The following is a 17,397-nucleotide window of genomic DNA, read 5'->3' as shown; positions in this document are numbered from 1 at the left end:
AAAAAAAGCACGTTAAAAAAAAAAAACCCCCAAAAAAAAAAAAAAAAAAAAAAAAAAAAAAAAAAAAAAAGAAAGAAAGAAAGAAAGAAAACGAAGTTCAGCTCCCTGGGTTCTTTAAGTGCTCGCTGCTTGGCCTCCTTGATCCTCTTCTTGATATTGGCTTCTCTGCGAAGGGTGACGGCCGTGTTCTGGAGTCGCAAGTGAGGTTTGCACCCAGGTGCACCTCCAGGCCCCGCGCGTTGCTCTCCGCCTCGCGCACCTTCCCTTCTGCAATCCGTGCTAAAAGCTCCGCTTTCTCTACTTCCTGCCCTGCTCGGGTCTTGAAACGGCTGGACGAGTACTTATCCCCTCTGGGCTTGTACAGCTGCAGGAGAGCCTCTGGGTCTGCACCTCATGCAGGTGGATGAAGATCCTCATCCGGGGTCCATGAAGAGCGCTGCAGCTAGGCCCGGAGTGAGCTCCTCCAGGAAAGTCTCTGCCATCTGGATAGCTCTCGGACTTGAGACTATGTCTAGTTCTGGCTCTCTGTTACCCATGAGTTTGAGACTGAAGTTGATCACCAGTGTCCCACTGTCCCCAGGAATCTTCATGAACTGGGTCATCACTTCGTCCTCACTGTGAAAGGGGGACTACTTGCAGACGAGTTCTGTCTCCATGGCAAACGTTGTCTGTGACAGGGTCCTGCGTCTGAGCGTTCCAGGTGGGCAGCGGGACTCTCACTTCATCAATGCCTTCTTCCTCGTGAAAGGTGCAAGACAGGGAGAGGCAGGTCATGGTGTCTCCCTCCTTGGTGAAGAGGATAAAATCCTTTCCAATGCGCATTGAGCCTGATTTTAACCTGTTCCCGTACTGCCCAGTCTGGGTGGACTGAGGTGTTCGCTTGGCCGACTTCCCTACCTGGATCACACTGGCAGCATTCACTCGGATCCATTCGTCATCCAGAAAGCAAAGCATAAATCCTCCTCGAAGGTCCTCTCGCCTTTCTGCATAAATATCTACTCTGGTGGCATCAGCATCTCTTGCATTACCCACCAGTTCCGCAAGAGTGCCAAACAGGAATTGGTGAGTGGTGGAATTCGTGTACAGATCTTCAAAGGTCAGCTGAGCTCAGCTGAGGCTGCTGTAATTTGTGAAGGCCATGACTTCAGTGAGGTCTCCAGTCTCCTGCCCACCAATGGAAATTTAACCTTGCAATGGAATTGATTTTCTAGGCTTCCTTTCAGTTTAGTATGTCTGTGCTCCTTGATGACAAAACCAAGTTAACTAGTATCTATGCTAAATATACTCACTGAGATGTTTAAAACTACAATGGAGTTAAGTGTGTGTGTGTGTGTTTTCCATAGAGCTTGTGTACTCACCTGAGCAAGACAGAAACAGTGAGAGAGAAAGTGAGAAATCACCCCTAGGAGAGGATGGCAATCCTTGCAATCCTTCCTCCATTCTCCTCCTGGGGTTTTGGGCATACACAAACACATGCCCAGCATGGTTTTCAAGCCACTGGGTCTGGCAGTCGAACTGCAGTCGGCCATGTGGGAATCCAGTGCCTTAACTGCATGACACCTCTGGCCTTCTCTTAAGTACTTTTTAATCTCCTCAATGACTATGATGTAAAGTTTTGGAAAGAACTACAACATAAATCTCTAGTCTTTTTATTTATTTTTTTTAAGGGTGCCTGGGCTCTGAAGATAGAGACAGTGAGAGGAAAAGTGAGAAGTCCCCCTCTTGGGGGGGGGGTGACCATGACATAATCCCTTCTTCATTTTCCTCTAGGGAGTTTAGGCATGCAGGCACACACACCTGGCATGATTTTCAAGCAGCCAGTTCCAGGACTCCAACTGGGTTGGCCATGTGGGAGTCCATGCCTTAATCACTATGCTACTTGCTTGGTCTATAAATCTGTAGTCTTAAGGACCTTTTAGTGTTAGGTGTCGTTATTACAACTGAGACAATGAGTTGAATGCTGATGGTCCTGGAACAGATGCTCCTTACCTCTGCAGTTTATTGCTGCTCCATCTTCTTTTTCTTCTAGACTTTTTGTTGTTGTTCCCTTCCATTTCAGGTGATCCAGAAATTTATCCACCATGTCTTCCCCACTAGTGATAATAAGATAATTAAATAGGTCCTAGACAAGTGACCACGATGATGGAGTGAATACGGCGCCAGCTCTGGCTTCCCTTAACTGAAAGCTCCTCAGTGCTGATGATTTATTTTTCTCAAAGCCTACCCAAACCCAAAAACCCGTTCTCTGGGTGGTGAGCACAACTTCCTTATAGAGGCCATTGATACAACTCACAATTGACCTGACCCATCCCCAATCACCTGGAGTGGAATCCCTCCTGGGTTCGCTTCGATAGCCTCAGCCTCTCTGGTTGTCCCAGACCCGAGTCCTATCTGTTTTAAAGGACCAGGTCTAAGTAGTGTTGAGCACACTAGCTGACTGGCATTGCCTGGAGCTCACCAGATTTTATAGTTTTTAAATACGTTTCTTTGCCATTTTTGTAAATGTTTTGCTATCATTTTGTTTCTGTGGTGAATGGATTATTTTTCATATTTCAAATTCTTGGTGCTCGTTTATGGATTAGACAAAAATTTTTGTATATTTGTCTTACATTTCTTATGCCTTGCAACATTCTTTTTTTAATTAAAGTCATTTTTTTAATAGTGACTTCCAGATATTTTATTACATAATTATATCATCAGTGCCCACACATGCCCAAAAGAGTTCACCTATTCTTTTACAATGTTTATATATCTATTTTCTTTTCCCGTTCATCTTGCTAAATTGATTGAATCTCTGAGACTGTTCAATAATGATGGTGACAGTGCGTGTTAGGGTAATCTCTGCCATTTGCTAGAGTGGCCTCGGTCATGGGCTGTCAATGAACTCACAGACAGAAAGGAAGTGGACAGAAAAGAATTTTTTCACCTTCTGAGAATGGAAAGGGGCCAGATGAGAAAAATTACATTGGCCAGAAAGGTGGGGGCAAGGAGCTTTCTTTGGGATTAAGAAAGGAGGGGTTAAGGTTGGGTAATTAGAGGATCCCAGGATAGAATACCCATTGGTTCGTGGGTTGTTTTGTTGTTGGCTCTCAATGTCATATTTGGCTGCCACATGTACTGTCCTTAGTTTTTGTGCCAAATGTTGATGGATGCTACAATCTTTATGTCTGAAGGCAAGAACTTGAAAACATAAAGTCAGGGGGACCAGTAGTTGGCATAATGGCTATGTTGCTGGACTCCTATGTAGCTAACCGTGGTTCGAGTCTCTGACACAGTGACTTAAGCTCATGCTAGGCACATGAGCGTGCGTGCCCAAGATCCTGAGAGGAGAACGGAGGAGGAGGGATTGCAGCATGGCCATCCCCCCTGGGGAGGTGATTTCTCGCTTTCTGTCTCTCTCTCTCTGTCTTTCTGGCTAGCACACGTGCCCTATAGCAAACCAAAACTTCTGAAAAAAAAAAAAAAGAAAAGAAAAAAGAAAATGCAAGGTCAGTCATCTGTGATGAAGTCAAGAAAGGACCAACGAGCTTGGGAATAAAAAGGGAAGAGGAGAAAGAATGTCTGCAGTACCTGGGAGTTTTAGGTGGTGCTTTCCAATTAGTGTCAGAGACCAAGTTAACCCTTTTCCAACCCTAGGGCATTGGAGAACATTGACCTTTTTTTTTTTTTTTTGGTGAGAAGTTTTTGCTATAGAGTGCTTGCGCTCCCCAGAAAGACAGAGAGAGACAGAGAGACAGAAAGCGAGAAATCACCCCCCAGGGGGATGGCCACGCCACAATCCCTTCTCCTCCATTCTCCTCTTGGGATCTTGGGCATGCACACACACACACACGCACCTGGTATGAGTTTAAGCCACTGGGTCCGGCAACCCAACCGTGGTTGACTAAGTGGGAGTCTAGTGACATAGTCATTACGCCAACTGCTGGTCCTTCTGGTATATATTCTTTATTTTTCTTTTATTCTTATTTCACAAGATTTTTTTAGAACTGCTTTTAGAGTTTGCCAAATGCCTTTCTAGCATTTGGTGATGTGCTACTTTTTTTTTTGCCTTCAACTAACTTGTAAGGTGTATTAATTTTGATAAAATTTTCTAATGTTGAAGACCATCACTTGCATGGAATAAACCCTGCATATTATATACAAAAAATATATTTCTACGTGGTTATATTTTGTTTATAAGTTCAATACTTCTATTTATAAGTGAGATAAGTCTATTAAATTTTCTTTATTTAGGGGCACTAATGTCAGGTTTATGTTAAAATTCAGGAAACCTGGTAAAATAAATAGGTTAAATAACACTGGATTATCCATTCTTTTTTTCTTTATTATTATTTATACATTCAATCGCTATACATCGTCTAGATTTTAAAGAGACTTTTCCCAGCATGATATATACTTCAGTCCAGCCCAGTACTTTACACATCCTCATCAACAGATAATAAACCATATCTGTGTCCCATAAATGTCTTACCTCTCCATTTTTTCCCCAAATTTCCTTTCCTATGCTCTTCTTCTCCCACACTCTCCTTCCACTTTGTCTCTAGTGTCCATAACAATTTTAATGCTTTTATGTCCTCCAGACTTTCAGTTCTACCATAGAGTGTGGACAGTCAGTATATGTTAAGTGGAGATATACAATGTCTCTCTTTCATAGCCTGACTTGCTTCACTCAGCGACAAATCTTGCATACTCATCTACTTTCTATCAAATTCCAGGCAGGGCCTTGTTTTTTATGACTTAATAGTATTCCATGGAGTGTATGTACCACACTTTTTTTTTTGAGAGTTTTTTTTTTTTTGCTATAGGACGTGTGCACTTGCCAGACAGACAGAGAGAGACAGAGAGATAGAAAGCGAGAAATCACCCCCAGAGGGGATGGCCATGCCGCAATCCCTTCTCCTCCATTCTCCTCTTGGGATCTTGGGCATGTACGCACACGTGCCCGGTGTGAGTTTAAGCCACCGGGTCCAGGACTTGAACCGTGATCGACTACGTGGGAGTCCAGTGACATAGCCATTACGCTAACTGGTGGTCCCAATGTACCACACTTTTTCAATCCATTCATCTGTTTGTGGACATTTGAATTGGCTCCATGTCTTAGCAATCGTGTTGCAATATATGGGCTAGGAGGAATATTCATGGGGGTAACATCAAACTGTTGTTCCTACCTCTTCAATGTGTCTTTTCTTATTGCCATATTCTACACATGTACTGTAATCTCTCACTTGGATTTCGTAGGTCTTGTGAAGGTATTTTTCATATATGAATGGTTGTGCAAACTGATGTGTCTGAAAGAGGACAAGACCTGGAAACTCTTCTTGTTGACATTATTCCTCTTCTGTGATCCATCTTAACTTTTTTATTTTTTGCATGTATGAGGTCCATTTCCAAATGGATAGCCAACTGATTCAACATCATTTATTAAAAAGAACATTTTTTTCCCCACTGAATTTTATTGGAGCCTTTCCCCTCTCTCTTCTCTCTCTCTCTCTCTCGTAAGTCAGATAACTGTGTGGGTCTGTTTCTGGACTCTATTCTATTTCCTTTGGTCAATTTATTTATTTATACCAACACTCCATTTTTTTTTTCTGTATGTGTGCATGACTACACACATATATATGTAGTATGTAAGATAGGGTCTCACTGCCTAGCATTTAATAGAAAGTGGACAAATATGGACGATTTACTGCTAATGAAGCAAGCCAGACTATAAAAGAGAAGCATCGTATGTCCCCACTTAATATATACCAAATGCCTGCACTCTGTGGTAGAAATTAAATATTGGACAGTATAAAGGCATGGAGAACAACTGTGGATATTAGAGAAGTGTAGGAGGAGGGTGAGAGGGAGAAAAGAAAAGAAACAAAACATTTAAGAAATACAAAATGGAAAACTATCTGATGAATATAATATGTATGTTACTATCTTGGATTGAGCCAAGTATTCTGGATGAGAAAATTCATTTTGTATGCTGTAATGATATACAGTGAATGAATTTAAAAATAATAAATAAAAATAAAAAAATTTAAAAAAGATGGAGTGTCACTTTGCCATGACCCTCCTGCCTCTGGAGTAGCTGGGACTATGGGCATGTGCCAGTAGCTCCTTTAGGGAGGATCTCACTATGTTATCCACACTGGGTATGGGCTTGAGATCCTTCTGCCTCAGACTGAGTGGGGGGCCTGCAAGCATGTGTCACTGTACCCAGATTTTTAGGGTACCCTCGGAATCAAATCTAATCTCCAGTGAGGCCTCACCCTGCTGAGTAGCAGTGTTTAGTGTGTGCTATTATGGTGGAGCCCATACCTCACTTTCTTAACTGCTGTGGTTTTATAAGTTTTTAATTTTTTCCCCCCAAAGGGCTTGTGCACTTGTCAGAGAGAGACAGAGAAAGAGAGAGAGGGGGGAAGAAAGCACTCCCCAATGGAGCATGGTTATGACATAATCCTTGTCCATTTCTGCATTGTCCAGATTCTGAGCATGTCCACACACATCTGGGTATTTTTTTCAAGCTTCTGGGGCCAAAAGTTGAACTGTGTTGTTGGTCATGTAAGATCCAACTCCCTTGGGCCACCAGGTGGTTAAGGTGCTGGACTCCAACATGGCTGACTGTGGTTCAAGTCTTGGACCTAAGAGCTTGAAAATCATGCTGGGTGCATGGCCATACGTGCCCAAAAAATCCCAGGAGGAGAACAGAGAAGAAGAGATTGTAGAGTGGCCATTCTCCCTGGGGAGTGGTTTCTTAACTTTCCCTCTCACTGGCTTTCTCCAGTGAGAACACACACTCTATGACAAATCCCCCCCCCCAAAAAAAAACAAAACAAAATCCAGCTTGGTTAACTACTAGGCTACGGGGCTGGCTCTATAATAAGTCTTGATACATTATAATAAGTCTTGATACATGATAATGCAAATTTTCACCATCTCCTTGTCTGTTTTAAGCTCTTTGAATTTCCACATATGTTTTGCAATCAGCTTATAAATTTATTTTCTTATTTAAAAATTTTTTGCCATACGGTGCACACCAGAGAGACACACACACACACACACACACACAGAGAGAGAGAGAGAGAGAGAGAGAGAGAGAGAGAGAGAGAAAGAGAGCAGGAATATATACCCTAATGGGACATAGTCCCGCAATCTCTTCTCTGTTTCTTCTTCCTCTCAGTACTTTGGGTATGCATGCACACATTCTTAGCATGGCTTTCAAGTCACTGGGACTGAGGTGTTCCCCCCCTGCCCCTTTTTGCTGCAGGGCATATGTGCTTGAGAGAGAAAGTGAGAAATCATTTGCCCAGAGGGGACGGCCATGCCACAATCTCATCTTCTCTATTTTCCTCTTGGGATATTGGGCATGCAAGGACATGCACCTGGAATGATTTTCAAACTGTCTTGTCTGGGACTCAGTTGCACAGTTGGCCATATGAAATCCAGCCATGCTAATCTCCATGGCACTTGCTGGCCCATGAGGATGGGATTTGAACTGTGTGGTAGGCCATGTGGGATCTATCTCTCTTAACCATAGACCACAAGGCCATCCCTCAGTTTTTCAATTTGTAAAATAAATACTGTTTCTGGGATTTTTTTTTTCTTTTTTTGAGAGGTTTTTGCTATAGGGCGTGTGCACTTGCCAGACAGACAGAGAGAGACAGAGAGACAAAAAGCGAGAAATAACCCCCCAGGGGGATGGCCATGCCACAGTCCCTTCTCCTCCATTCTCCTCTCGGGATCTTGGGCATGCATGCACACATGCCCGTCATGAGTTTAAGCCACCAGGTCCGGGACTCAAACCATGGTCAACTATGTGGGAGTCCAGCAACATAGCCATTATACTAACTGCTGGTCCCTATTTCTGGGATTTTGACTGGGATTTCATTATATGTAGAGATCAACTTAGTGATGATTAACACCTTAATGATATAAGGTCTTCAATGCTTGAACACAGGCTATCTCTTTCTAAATAAGATATTAGGCAACAGAATTCAATAATGTATTACAGATAGGAGATTAAAAGCAGATAGGATTTACTCCAGAAATGCAAAGAAGATGCCACTTCAGAACTCTTTCTGTATAATTCATCAAAAAACACCCTCAGAGAAAAATCATATGGTTTTCTTGAAGTAGAAGAAGGTATTTTCTAAACTTTAGCTCTTTGCTTCTGATTAAAATTTACTGGACAGAAAAAAGAAATGCATACAGAAGAATAAAGGTCTATAAATATAGAAATTAGCCTTAGAAAAGAATATAGAAGAGAGATTTTCTCAGATATTGAAACATACCACAAAGAGTAATAAGGAAATTATGGAACTGTCTTAAGAATAAATAGAAATGCTAATAGAGACAACTTAAAGACCAAACCTGTTAAAAAAAAATAAAGGAAAAAAGGGGCCAGCCAGTGGTATGGCACCACAATATCATAATAATGTTATGTGACAATAGATGAAATAGTATCACCAAAACATTAATGATGTTTTTAGTGAAAAAGCATATTTTACATGGTTTCAATTTAAAATTTTTAAACTAATTAAAATGAGTAAAATTAAAAATTTAGTTTCTAAGTCACACTAACTACATTTCAAATTCCCAATAGCCACATGCCCATATTGGATAATGTAGCTCTATAGGTATTATTTTGTATATTTTTTAAGCTTCCATAAATGGTGCACTGATTTGTCTTTTGGAGATTTTCTTTTGGCACTTAATATTATGTTTTTTTTTGAGAGGTTTTTGTGATAGGGCGCGTGCGCTCGCCAGACAGAGAGAGAGAGACAGACAGAAAGCAATAAATCACCCCCAGGGGGGATGGTCACACCACAATCCCTTCTCCTCCATTCTCCTCTTGGGATCTTGGGCACGCACGCACACGTGCCTGGCGTGAGTTTTAACCATTATGCTATCTGCTGGTCTCTCAGTATGCTCTTTTTTGGTCTTACCTGCTAGTTACCTCCTGCCAAATGACTATAAATGAATTAGATAATCCTTATCATATATGCTTAAAATATGTAATGATTATGTAATTTTAAATTTTAAGGTGTGAATCAGTAGTATTTTTTTCCTGATCTGGGTTTACAGTAATCAATTGATTAATAATCTATTGATAATCAATTACCCATTGATTATTCTATCCGTTTAAGTAAAATTAAACTCTGCTTTCATAGTGAAGCAAGCAAAAATCTCCAGGTACATGGAACTGGCAGGGAGCCCTTAACTCTTTAAATTGAGTTAAAAGGGTCTAATAGTAAAAATGTCTTTATAATTTTTAGTGAAAAAACCAGCCTTACACATTAAGGACATTTACTGAAGATATTTCAATTCATTTTATCATACCCAGTTTAAAAAAGCATTTTTTTTTTGAGACAGATTCTCACTTTGTTGCTCAAATTGACCTTGAACTCAGCCTCCTAGTATTTGAGATTATAGGTGTGCACCACCACACTTGGCTATACCCACTTTTATTTTCTTAAAAAAAGAAATGCATCTTCAAATACACCAATTCCATATTTTGCTTACAGAAGGTAGCTAAAAAAATAAATAACTCTAGTAACATAAATCTGAAAAATTATTTGCAGCCTTAGAATGTATTATGTAATTATTATTCCTGCTAGTGGACTTATTTCTTTCTTCATGCTCTTAAAGAAAGAGCAATGTAAGATTATTTTGCACTTCCTGAGTAAACTAGCTGCAAGGCGAAGGTATTACATTTTCACCAATGTAAATCCCCAAACTGAGTCTTCTGACTGGTGGTTGAAAATTGAATATAGGTATCATTATGTAACCAGTAAAAACAGGTAGAATAAAAGTCAACATCTGTCAAATATCCATTTTCTACAGAGAGTTTTAAGATTTGTGTTAGAGGGACTGGCCTCTTGGGGGGGTGGGAGATTATAAAATAAATCCTGTATTACTTGCTTATTCCATCCCTTTCATGAATTTTATCCTATTACAGTTTTGAGGAAGAAATATGATTTTTTTGATTAATTTTCTTCCTGGAAGGCTATTCAATGTCTAAAGGCTTACTGAGACTAATGGTTGCAAGAAATGGAATATTTGATTCTTTATATAATGAATTCTGGCAATGCTTACTCAGGTATATCATCAAGATGGTTTGTTATGTACTCTTAATTTTGTCTGGGAAAGAAAGGTGGATTATTTCCTCCTGGGACTTTTGCAAACAAATAATGATTTTTTGCATATTCTACCTTAGATATATTTTTCTTTCAGTTTTTTCCCCTAAAAATAATTGATTTCATGGCAATGCAACATTTCTTACTTTTTTATTCTTGAGAATAAAAGAACAGATGATGTTCCTAGGCAGTCTGGAAAGAATTTGATTTTGCAGAATTTCTAATAATTCTATCTGATGAGGGCTTTGATAGTCTAACCACTCTACTTGTAGCAACTTTAGGATTTTAGGTATACATGTATTACTTCTTTTTTTAAAGGTTTTTGACTTAGGGCACATGGGCTTGTTAGAGAGAAAGACAGATACAGTGAGAGGGAAAGTGAGAAATCACCCCTCAGAGGAGGTGGCCATGCTGCAATCCCTTATCCTTTATTCTCCTCCCAGGATCTCTCTTCATCATGCACGCACAAGTGCCCATTGTGATTTCAAAGACACCGGGTCCGGGACTTGAACCGCAGTCAACCATGTGGGAGTCCAGCGACATAACCACTCTGCCATCTGTTGGTCCCTCAATGTGTTACTCAAAAGTGATCATTGATAACTGGAAATCAGCTTAACCAGTGGATAGTTATTTCTGACCGATTGCCCAGAGAGCAACCAAGCTTTTCTTATACAAAGAATAAATATCAACATGCCATTTTGATTTGAATGTCCTTTCTCCCCATTTTATTATTTATTTTTAATTTTTAATTTTTTCTGGAGAGGTTTTTGCTATAGGGTGTGTGTCCTGGCCAGAAAGACAGAGAGACAGAAAATGAGAAATCACTCCCCAGCGGGGATGGCCACACTGCAATCCCTCCTCCTCCATTCTCTCTGGATCTTGGGCATGCACGCACACACACCTGGTGAGAGTTTAAGCCACTGGTTCTGGGACTTGAACCACTGTCGACTACATGGGAGTTCAGCGATGTAGCCATTAGGCCATCTGCTGGTCCCTCTCCCCAATCTAAAATAAATATTCAAAGAAAAAGAGATCAGTAATTGAGTGGAAGGCATCATCCATTACCATTTGTAGCTTATGTCAAAGATGGATAAATAGGTTTGACAAACAAAAATGACCTTATATTACTGAATAACATAATTTTCCCGGAAGTGTAGTGGTTAAGGCACGGGTGATGGACTCAGTCCAGGTTCATGTTCCCTGGGGATGGAAAGACAGCTATGTGGACGAGTGTTTAACTTCTCTATGCATCAGCTTTACTGCCTGTTAAATGGGGACAATAGTATACATGTTAAAAGCTTTTTTAAAAACGCAAAGTGTTCAGATAATGTTAGCTATTCTGTCTAGTAATACAATCATTGCTCACGATTGCCAATAAGAGGCAGAGGGCAGTGCAGTGTTCCCGGTCAGGTGGGCTTGATCAGGGAGACTATCTTGTAGGAGGAGAAATGCGGCCTGATTTTTTTGAAGTGCCAACAAATATGCACAGATGAAAAGAGAAGAAGAAATAGTTTAGGTGCTGGAACTGAAATGCAAGTAAAAACAATCATGCTTTTGAAGTTAAATAAATCATGCTGATTGGGTTTTGGAAATAGATTTGTTTGGCCAGAGGTGGATTTGTATGGGAGAGTAAGAAAGGATGGTGTTGATTAGACAAATGGCCAGATGAATGCTAGCTTACATTAACAAAAAAGATCTATTTTGAAATTGGAAGCTTTTGTGTCCTTAAACCATAGAATGAGATTATAAACCAAATATTTGTGGAGGTAATTCCAAGAGTAGTTTCTGTGTTGGCTGGAGAGACGGTGGTGTCAATGGAGAGTGCTGATGATCCAATCACAGCATGCTTGGTTCTGGGAAGTGTCCATGGATTTGGAAAGCAAGACTGTAATTCCAAGGGACAGTTTGGGTAGAGGAATGGCACATCTTGGTAATAGACTTCAGACGGGAATAGGAGTAGAGTGTTTAATAATACCTTCACTTAACTACTTTATCTGTTTACTTGTGATAGAAAGAGCAACCTCCCATTCTACCCTACAATATTCATGTTGGAAATGGAGGAGATGATTTTTGTTCAAGACCTCCATCACAACTCCTACCATGGTAATATCAGGCTTTGGTTACTCCAAAAGAACCCTGGTACCGAGGGACTGGAAGGAGATAAATTACTCTGCACAAGGAAATTATGAGTCTGTGTATTATATGTATTTATTTGAAAATGTATTTTGCTTCTGATTGGTCTGATATAATTGTGAAATGTGAGAAAGGTAGATAGAAATAGAGGATAAACAAGAACTTTTAGGAATAGCGATGTCTAATATTAAATGTATTTTCCTTCATTAAAAATTGTTGATACATGATATTGTGCATATTTATGGAGTATAGTGTTATTTTCTTCAGTATGTGAACATAATGTGTAATGATCAAATCCCCCATGGAGGATGGCCATGATGCAATCCTTTCTCCTCCATTCTCTTCTTGGGATCTTGGACACACATACACTTGCACTCTCGGTGTGAGTTTTAAGCCGCCAGTCAGGAACTCAGACCACAGTCGACTATGTGGGAGTCAAGTGACGTAACATGTCATCAGCTGTTTCCTTGAATCTTGTTTATTTAAAATAAGCAGTGTCTGCATATTTAAAATGCATCTTTTAAAGAGAATACAGAGCTGTTTTGTTTTTGTTCTTGTTTTATCGAGTATATCAATATCTATCTTATAATCCAAATGTTTAGAACATTTATATTTAATGAAATTATCAATATAAATTTAAAAAATCAAGGTAATTAAGATACCCTCCATCTGGCCAGCAGGTGGTGTGGTGATGAAGGCACTGGATTCCCGCGTGGCCGACTGCAACTTGAGTCTTGGACCTGGCAGCTTGAAAATCATGCCAGGCGGGCATGCCCCAAATCCCAGGAGCAGGCTGGAGATGGAACTGTGGTGTGGCCATCCTCCCTGAGGATGATTTCTTACTTTCCCTCTCACTGTCTTTCTCTATCCCTCTCCTATGAGTATATGCTCTATGGGAAAAAAAAATTGTATCCACCATCTCTAATACTAAATGTGAGGTTGTGTGTGTGTGTGTCTTCATATTTTTAAGACAGGGCCTGCTGTCATGATCCTCTTGCCTCAGTCTCCCATGTGGGACTACAGGAGGCAGGCGCCACCACATCTGGCTCTTTTTCAGGCAGGCTATTAGTGGGTTGCCCAGGCTAGCCTTGAATGTGATGTCCTCCTACCTCAGCCTTCTGAGTTTCTGGAATTACAGGCCATTGCTAACACTGATCTTTAGATTGTACTGGGAATTGAATCCAGGCCTTTTGTGTAGTCCTATTTTGTGTTACATTAAAGTATGAATTTATTTTGGTACAAAAACTTTTTGAAACCCATACATAGTTTTCCCATTACATGTATTACATGTATTTCCATGAACTTTTTTTCTTTCTGAAACTTTTTAAACTTAATTAATTTACATTCTAAAATGTTACTGAAATAAATGGAGGATGTGAGTTGAGAGTCAGATGTGAAAACAAAATGGAGAGAATTGTGTATGAATATTGCTGGTGACAGAGTTAAGAGCAGATTATGTCCGTATCCCTGCTCCTTCACTCTTTAGCCAGAAACCTTAAAGACATTCAGTGCCAGAACTCATGTGTCAAATGGGGTTAATAATAGTATTTACCTCATGGGGCTAAGATAATCGATGTAAAACTCCTCAAACAGAACTGGGCATCTAGTGAGTGCCCAATTAGCTGTTAATGAATTAATTATGATTATTATAACATTACTTACTAGATTAATTTCCTAGAAAACTCAATCTTATTATTTAATTAGTTTCTTCTTTTGGACTCAGTTTTCTCATTTGACTGTTTATGATAGTCAATACAATTGTCCTCTTATGACCTTTGGCTCTCTTCAAATGCAAATTCCTATTTCTTAATAAATGCATAAACAATTGCACTCTTTTCCCCTCTGGCTGCTTGAAGGTATACCACCATCATGAATGACACAGTAACTATCCAAACCAGGAAATTCATGACCAACCTACTACTTCAGAGGAATCAAATGGTCACTGATGTCCTTCACCCTGAGGAAGGCAACAGTACCTAAGACAGAAATTTGGGAAAAACTAGCGAAGATGCACAAGACCACACCAGATGTCATCTTTGTATTTGGGTTCAGAACCCATTTTGGTGATGGCAAGACAACTGGCTTTAGCATGATTTACGATTCTTTGGATTATGCAAAGAAAAATGAACTCAAGCGTAGACTTGCAAGACATGGCCCTTATGAGAAGAAGACGACGTCAAGAAAACAGTGAAAGAAACACAAGAACAGAATGAAGAAAGTCAAGGGGACTGCAAAGGCCAGTGTTGGTGTTGGCAAAAAGTCGAAGGCGTAAAGATTTTGCAGTGACTATCTGTGGTGATTGCGCAGATTTTTCATGAGAGGATTAATAAACTAAATTTTTTAAAAAAAAATTGCTAAGACACTGTTTTTTCTTTAGGAGAGATTTTTTGCTATAGGGTACATGCACTTGCTGGAAAGACAGAGACAGGAAGCAAAAAATCCCCCCCCCCCCCAGGGGGAATTGCTATACTGCGATCCCTTCTCCTCCATTCTCTAGGGATTTTGGGTATGCATGCACCAGGGCCGGGTGTGAGTTTTAAGCCACCGGGTTCGGGACTTGAACTGTAGTCGACTACATGGGAGTCCAGTGATGTAACCATTATGCCATCTGCTGTCTCAGATTGTAGATATTCTAAGACTGTTCCATTGAGCTTGCAAACAACACCGAAAAAGGAATCCCTTTAACTTTCCAGCAAGATCAGTAAAGTGTCCAGTCTTCCCAAGTGATTGAAGGGAATGATGTTTATTTAGAAATGCAAATCCTGCTTGTTTTTTAAAAATTTTCTTTGAAAAGTTATTTTATTTGTTTATTCAATTACTTATTTTTATTTGACGAGAGAGGGACACACACACACACACACACACAGAGAGAGAGAGAGAGAGAAAAAAGAGAGAGAGAGAAAGCCACCAGGTCCGGGACTCAAACCATGGATGGCCATATGGGAGACCAGCACCCTTAACCATCACGCCGCCTGTCGGCTATTTTTTCCTTTTTAATATCATAGCCAAATTCATTCATAGTACTGTTAGGGGCATAATTGTCCCCTAAACATGTTCATATCTTAATCCCCAGAACATGAGACTATATTATGTTACCTTGTAAAGGGGATTGAAGGCTATTAATTAGTTGATTTGGAGATGGGGAGATTATCTTTGATTATCCAGGCAGGCCCAGTGAAATCATGAGCTGCTTGTAGGTGAAAGATGGAAGCATGAGAATTTGTGTCAGAGTAGTGCAGTGTGAGAAACGCATCTGCTCATTCCTGGCTTTAAAGGGGGCCCAGAGTAAAAACTTCAGGTAGCCTCTAGAAGCTGGAAAAGATAAAGAGGGCTGGCCGTGTGGTCTAGTAGTTACAGCCAACTGTGGTTTGAATGCCGGCCGCAATAGCTTGAAAAACACGTGTGTGTGTGTGTGTGTGTGTGTGTGTGTGCCCAATTTCCTGATAGGATGGAGAAATGGAGGAGAAGGGATTGTGGAGTGATGATGCCCCATTGGGAAGTGCTTTCTCTTTTTCTGTCTTTCTCTGGCAAGTACATGTGCCCTCTGACAATCAAAAAAATAGCAAAGGTAAGGAAATAGATTCTCCTCTGTCTAAGCCTGCAAAGTAAAACAGTCCAGCTGCCAATGTGATTTTAGCGCAGTGAGACCCATGCTATACTTCTGACCTCTAAAATGATAAGATAATACATTTGTGTTGTTTTCAGCCACCATGCTTTTGCTAATTTGTTATAGCAGTGATAGAAAACTAATATAATACTGTACATGGTCACATCTCATGCCATGGGTTAAGCATAAAATTAGTTTTTTTGTTTATGTCTTTATTGTTTTAAAATACTTAGGTATAAGATAAAGATCACATTCAGAAAAGAATACAGTGTAAGAGTTACCACCTAAGGTGTAGATGTTAGTAAAAAAAATATTCTCTGCTATTTAAGTGGGAAGGTTTTCTGTCTCGCCAGGCATAGATTACTTCATATTTTGAAGCACATGTTGGAGCTTGGACCAAGAATGGAAGCTAAATAAGGGTCTTGTTCTATGTATGGAGCAAATCATCGAAGAGAATCTTACCTTGGGCAGAATGGCTGTGTTTGTGGAAATTTTGAAAAGATTAAACTGATGAAACTTCTATTTTTAGAGTTATTCTGATTGTTTCTGCTTTCCCCAGGCTACTGAAGGTAAATACATGTGCTATTCATTGACAAAATCTGTTTTATTTTTCTGTTGAAATATACGTTTTAGACTATCGGCAAGCTTTAGTTATTTTAAAGCTCCACAGGAAAAAAAAAAAACAAAACCCAAAAATGGACAACTTGAAAAAATGATGTGGGTATGCTGGCCTTAGACAAGGAAACTGGTGTACTAAAATGATTATTTTGCAGCATAATGTTGTGGAAGGTGGTGGTGGGGGGACACAGAATTTATAGAACATGAAAGAGTATAGATGAAAAGTAAAAGGAGCATTTACTGAAAATGAATCACGGGGAAGAATTCAAACAAGAGAATCTCAATACAACTATTACAGCCACAAGAGGAAAAGAAAATGAAGAGGCCAACCGAGCTAATGCTAAGCAAAGGAATTAAAAAGAATAAGCAGGCTCATTTACTACTTTATCATGGGAAAAGAAATACAAGTCGGAGAATGGCCCATCAATAAATGAGGTGGGGGAAGAAATCGATGCTAGTTGTAAAATGTCTGAGGTATTGAACTGCTATTTTCAAGTCGTTCTGTATAAAGAAATAGGGGTCTAGATAATTAGGAAGTAATTAAGGTCCCACCAACTTTGAGGTACTATTGATGATAAACAAGTGAATAATTACTACTTGCATTAACGCATGTGTGTATATAGATGAAATGCATTCGATTATAAATTTCTCTACTCCAATGGTAATTATTATACCACTTGTTAAACTAGCAATAAATTGGGGGGAAAATCCTACTCCAAACATGCACAATTAATTAGACAGAATGATTTGACCAGAGGAAAAAAGACAAAGGAATGAGCTCTTTAGATTGAAATAGAAAGGATCTGTTGTTATCAATTTATTTAAGCAAACAAACAAAACAACATACACACACACACACACACACACACACACATACACACATGCTGTACTGAAACAACTTAAAATCGGAAGCAA

The 17,397-nt window shown here is 39.8% G+C and overlaps 1 long non-coding RNA gene and 1 pseudogene across 1 annotated transcript in view; one reads left to right on the top strand and one right to left on the bottom strand.

Annotated features, from left to right (window-relative positions):
- Positions 1 to 1,249, bottom strand: part of LOC102470700 (MORC family CW-type zinc finger protein 2-like) — a 2,986-nt pseudogene extending 1,737 nt beyond the window's left edge.
- The window catches only part of LOC102471119 (uncharacterized), a 92,015-nt gene continuing 75,608 nt past the window's right edge, over positions 991 to 17,397 (top strand). The window contains exon 1 of the long non-coding RNA XR_334723.1: positions 991 to 1,062. This is a non-coding gene — a long non-coding RNA (uncharacterized LOC102471119). The remainder of the gene's footprint in view (positions 1,063 to 17,397) is intronic.

The sequence above is a fragment of the Tupaia chinensis genome, unplaced genomic scaffold (genome assembly GCF_000334495.1).
Source record: "Tupaia chinensis unplaced genomic scaffold, TupChi_1.0 Scaffold000272_1, whole genome shotgun sequence".
Classification (NCBI taxonomy): domain Eukaryota; kingdom Metazoa; phylum Chordata; class Mammalia; order Scandentia; family Tupaiidae; genus Tupaia; species Tupaia belangeri.
The sequence above is the reverse complement of the archived record's forward strand: the minus strand, read 5'-3'. Positions and strand labels throughout refer to the sequence as shown.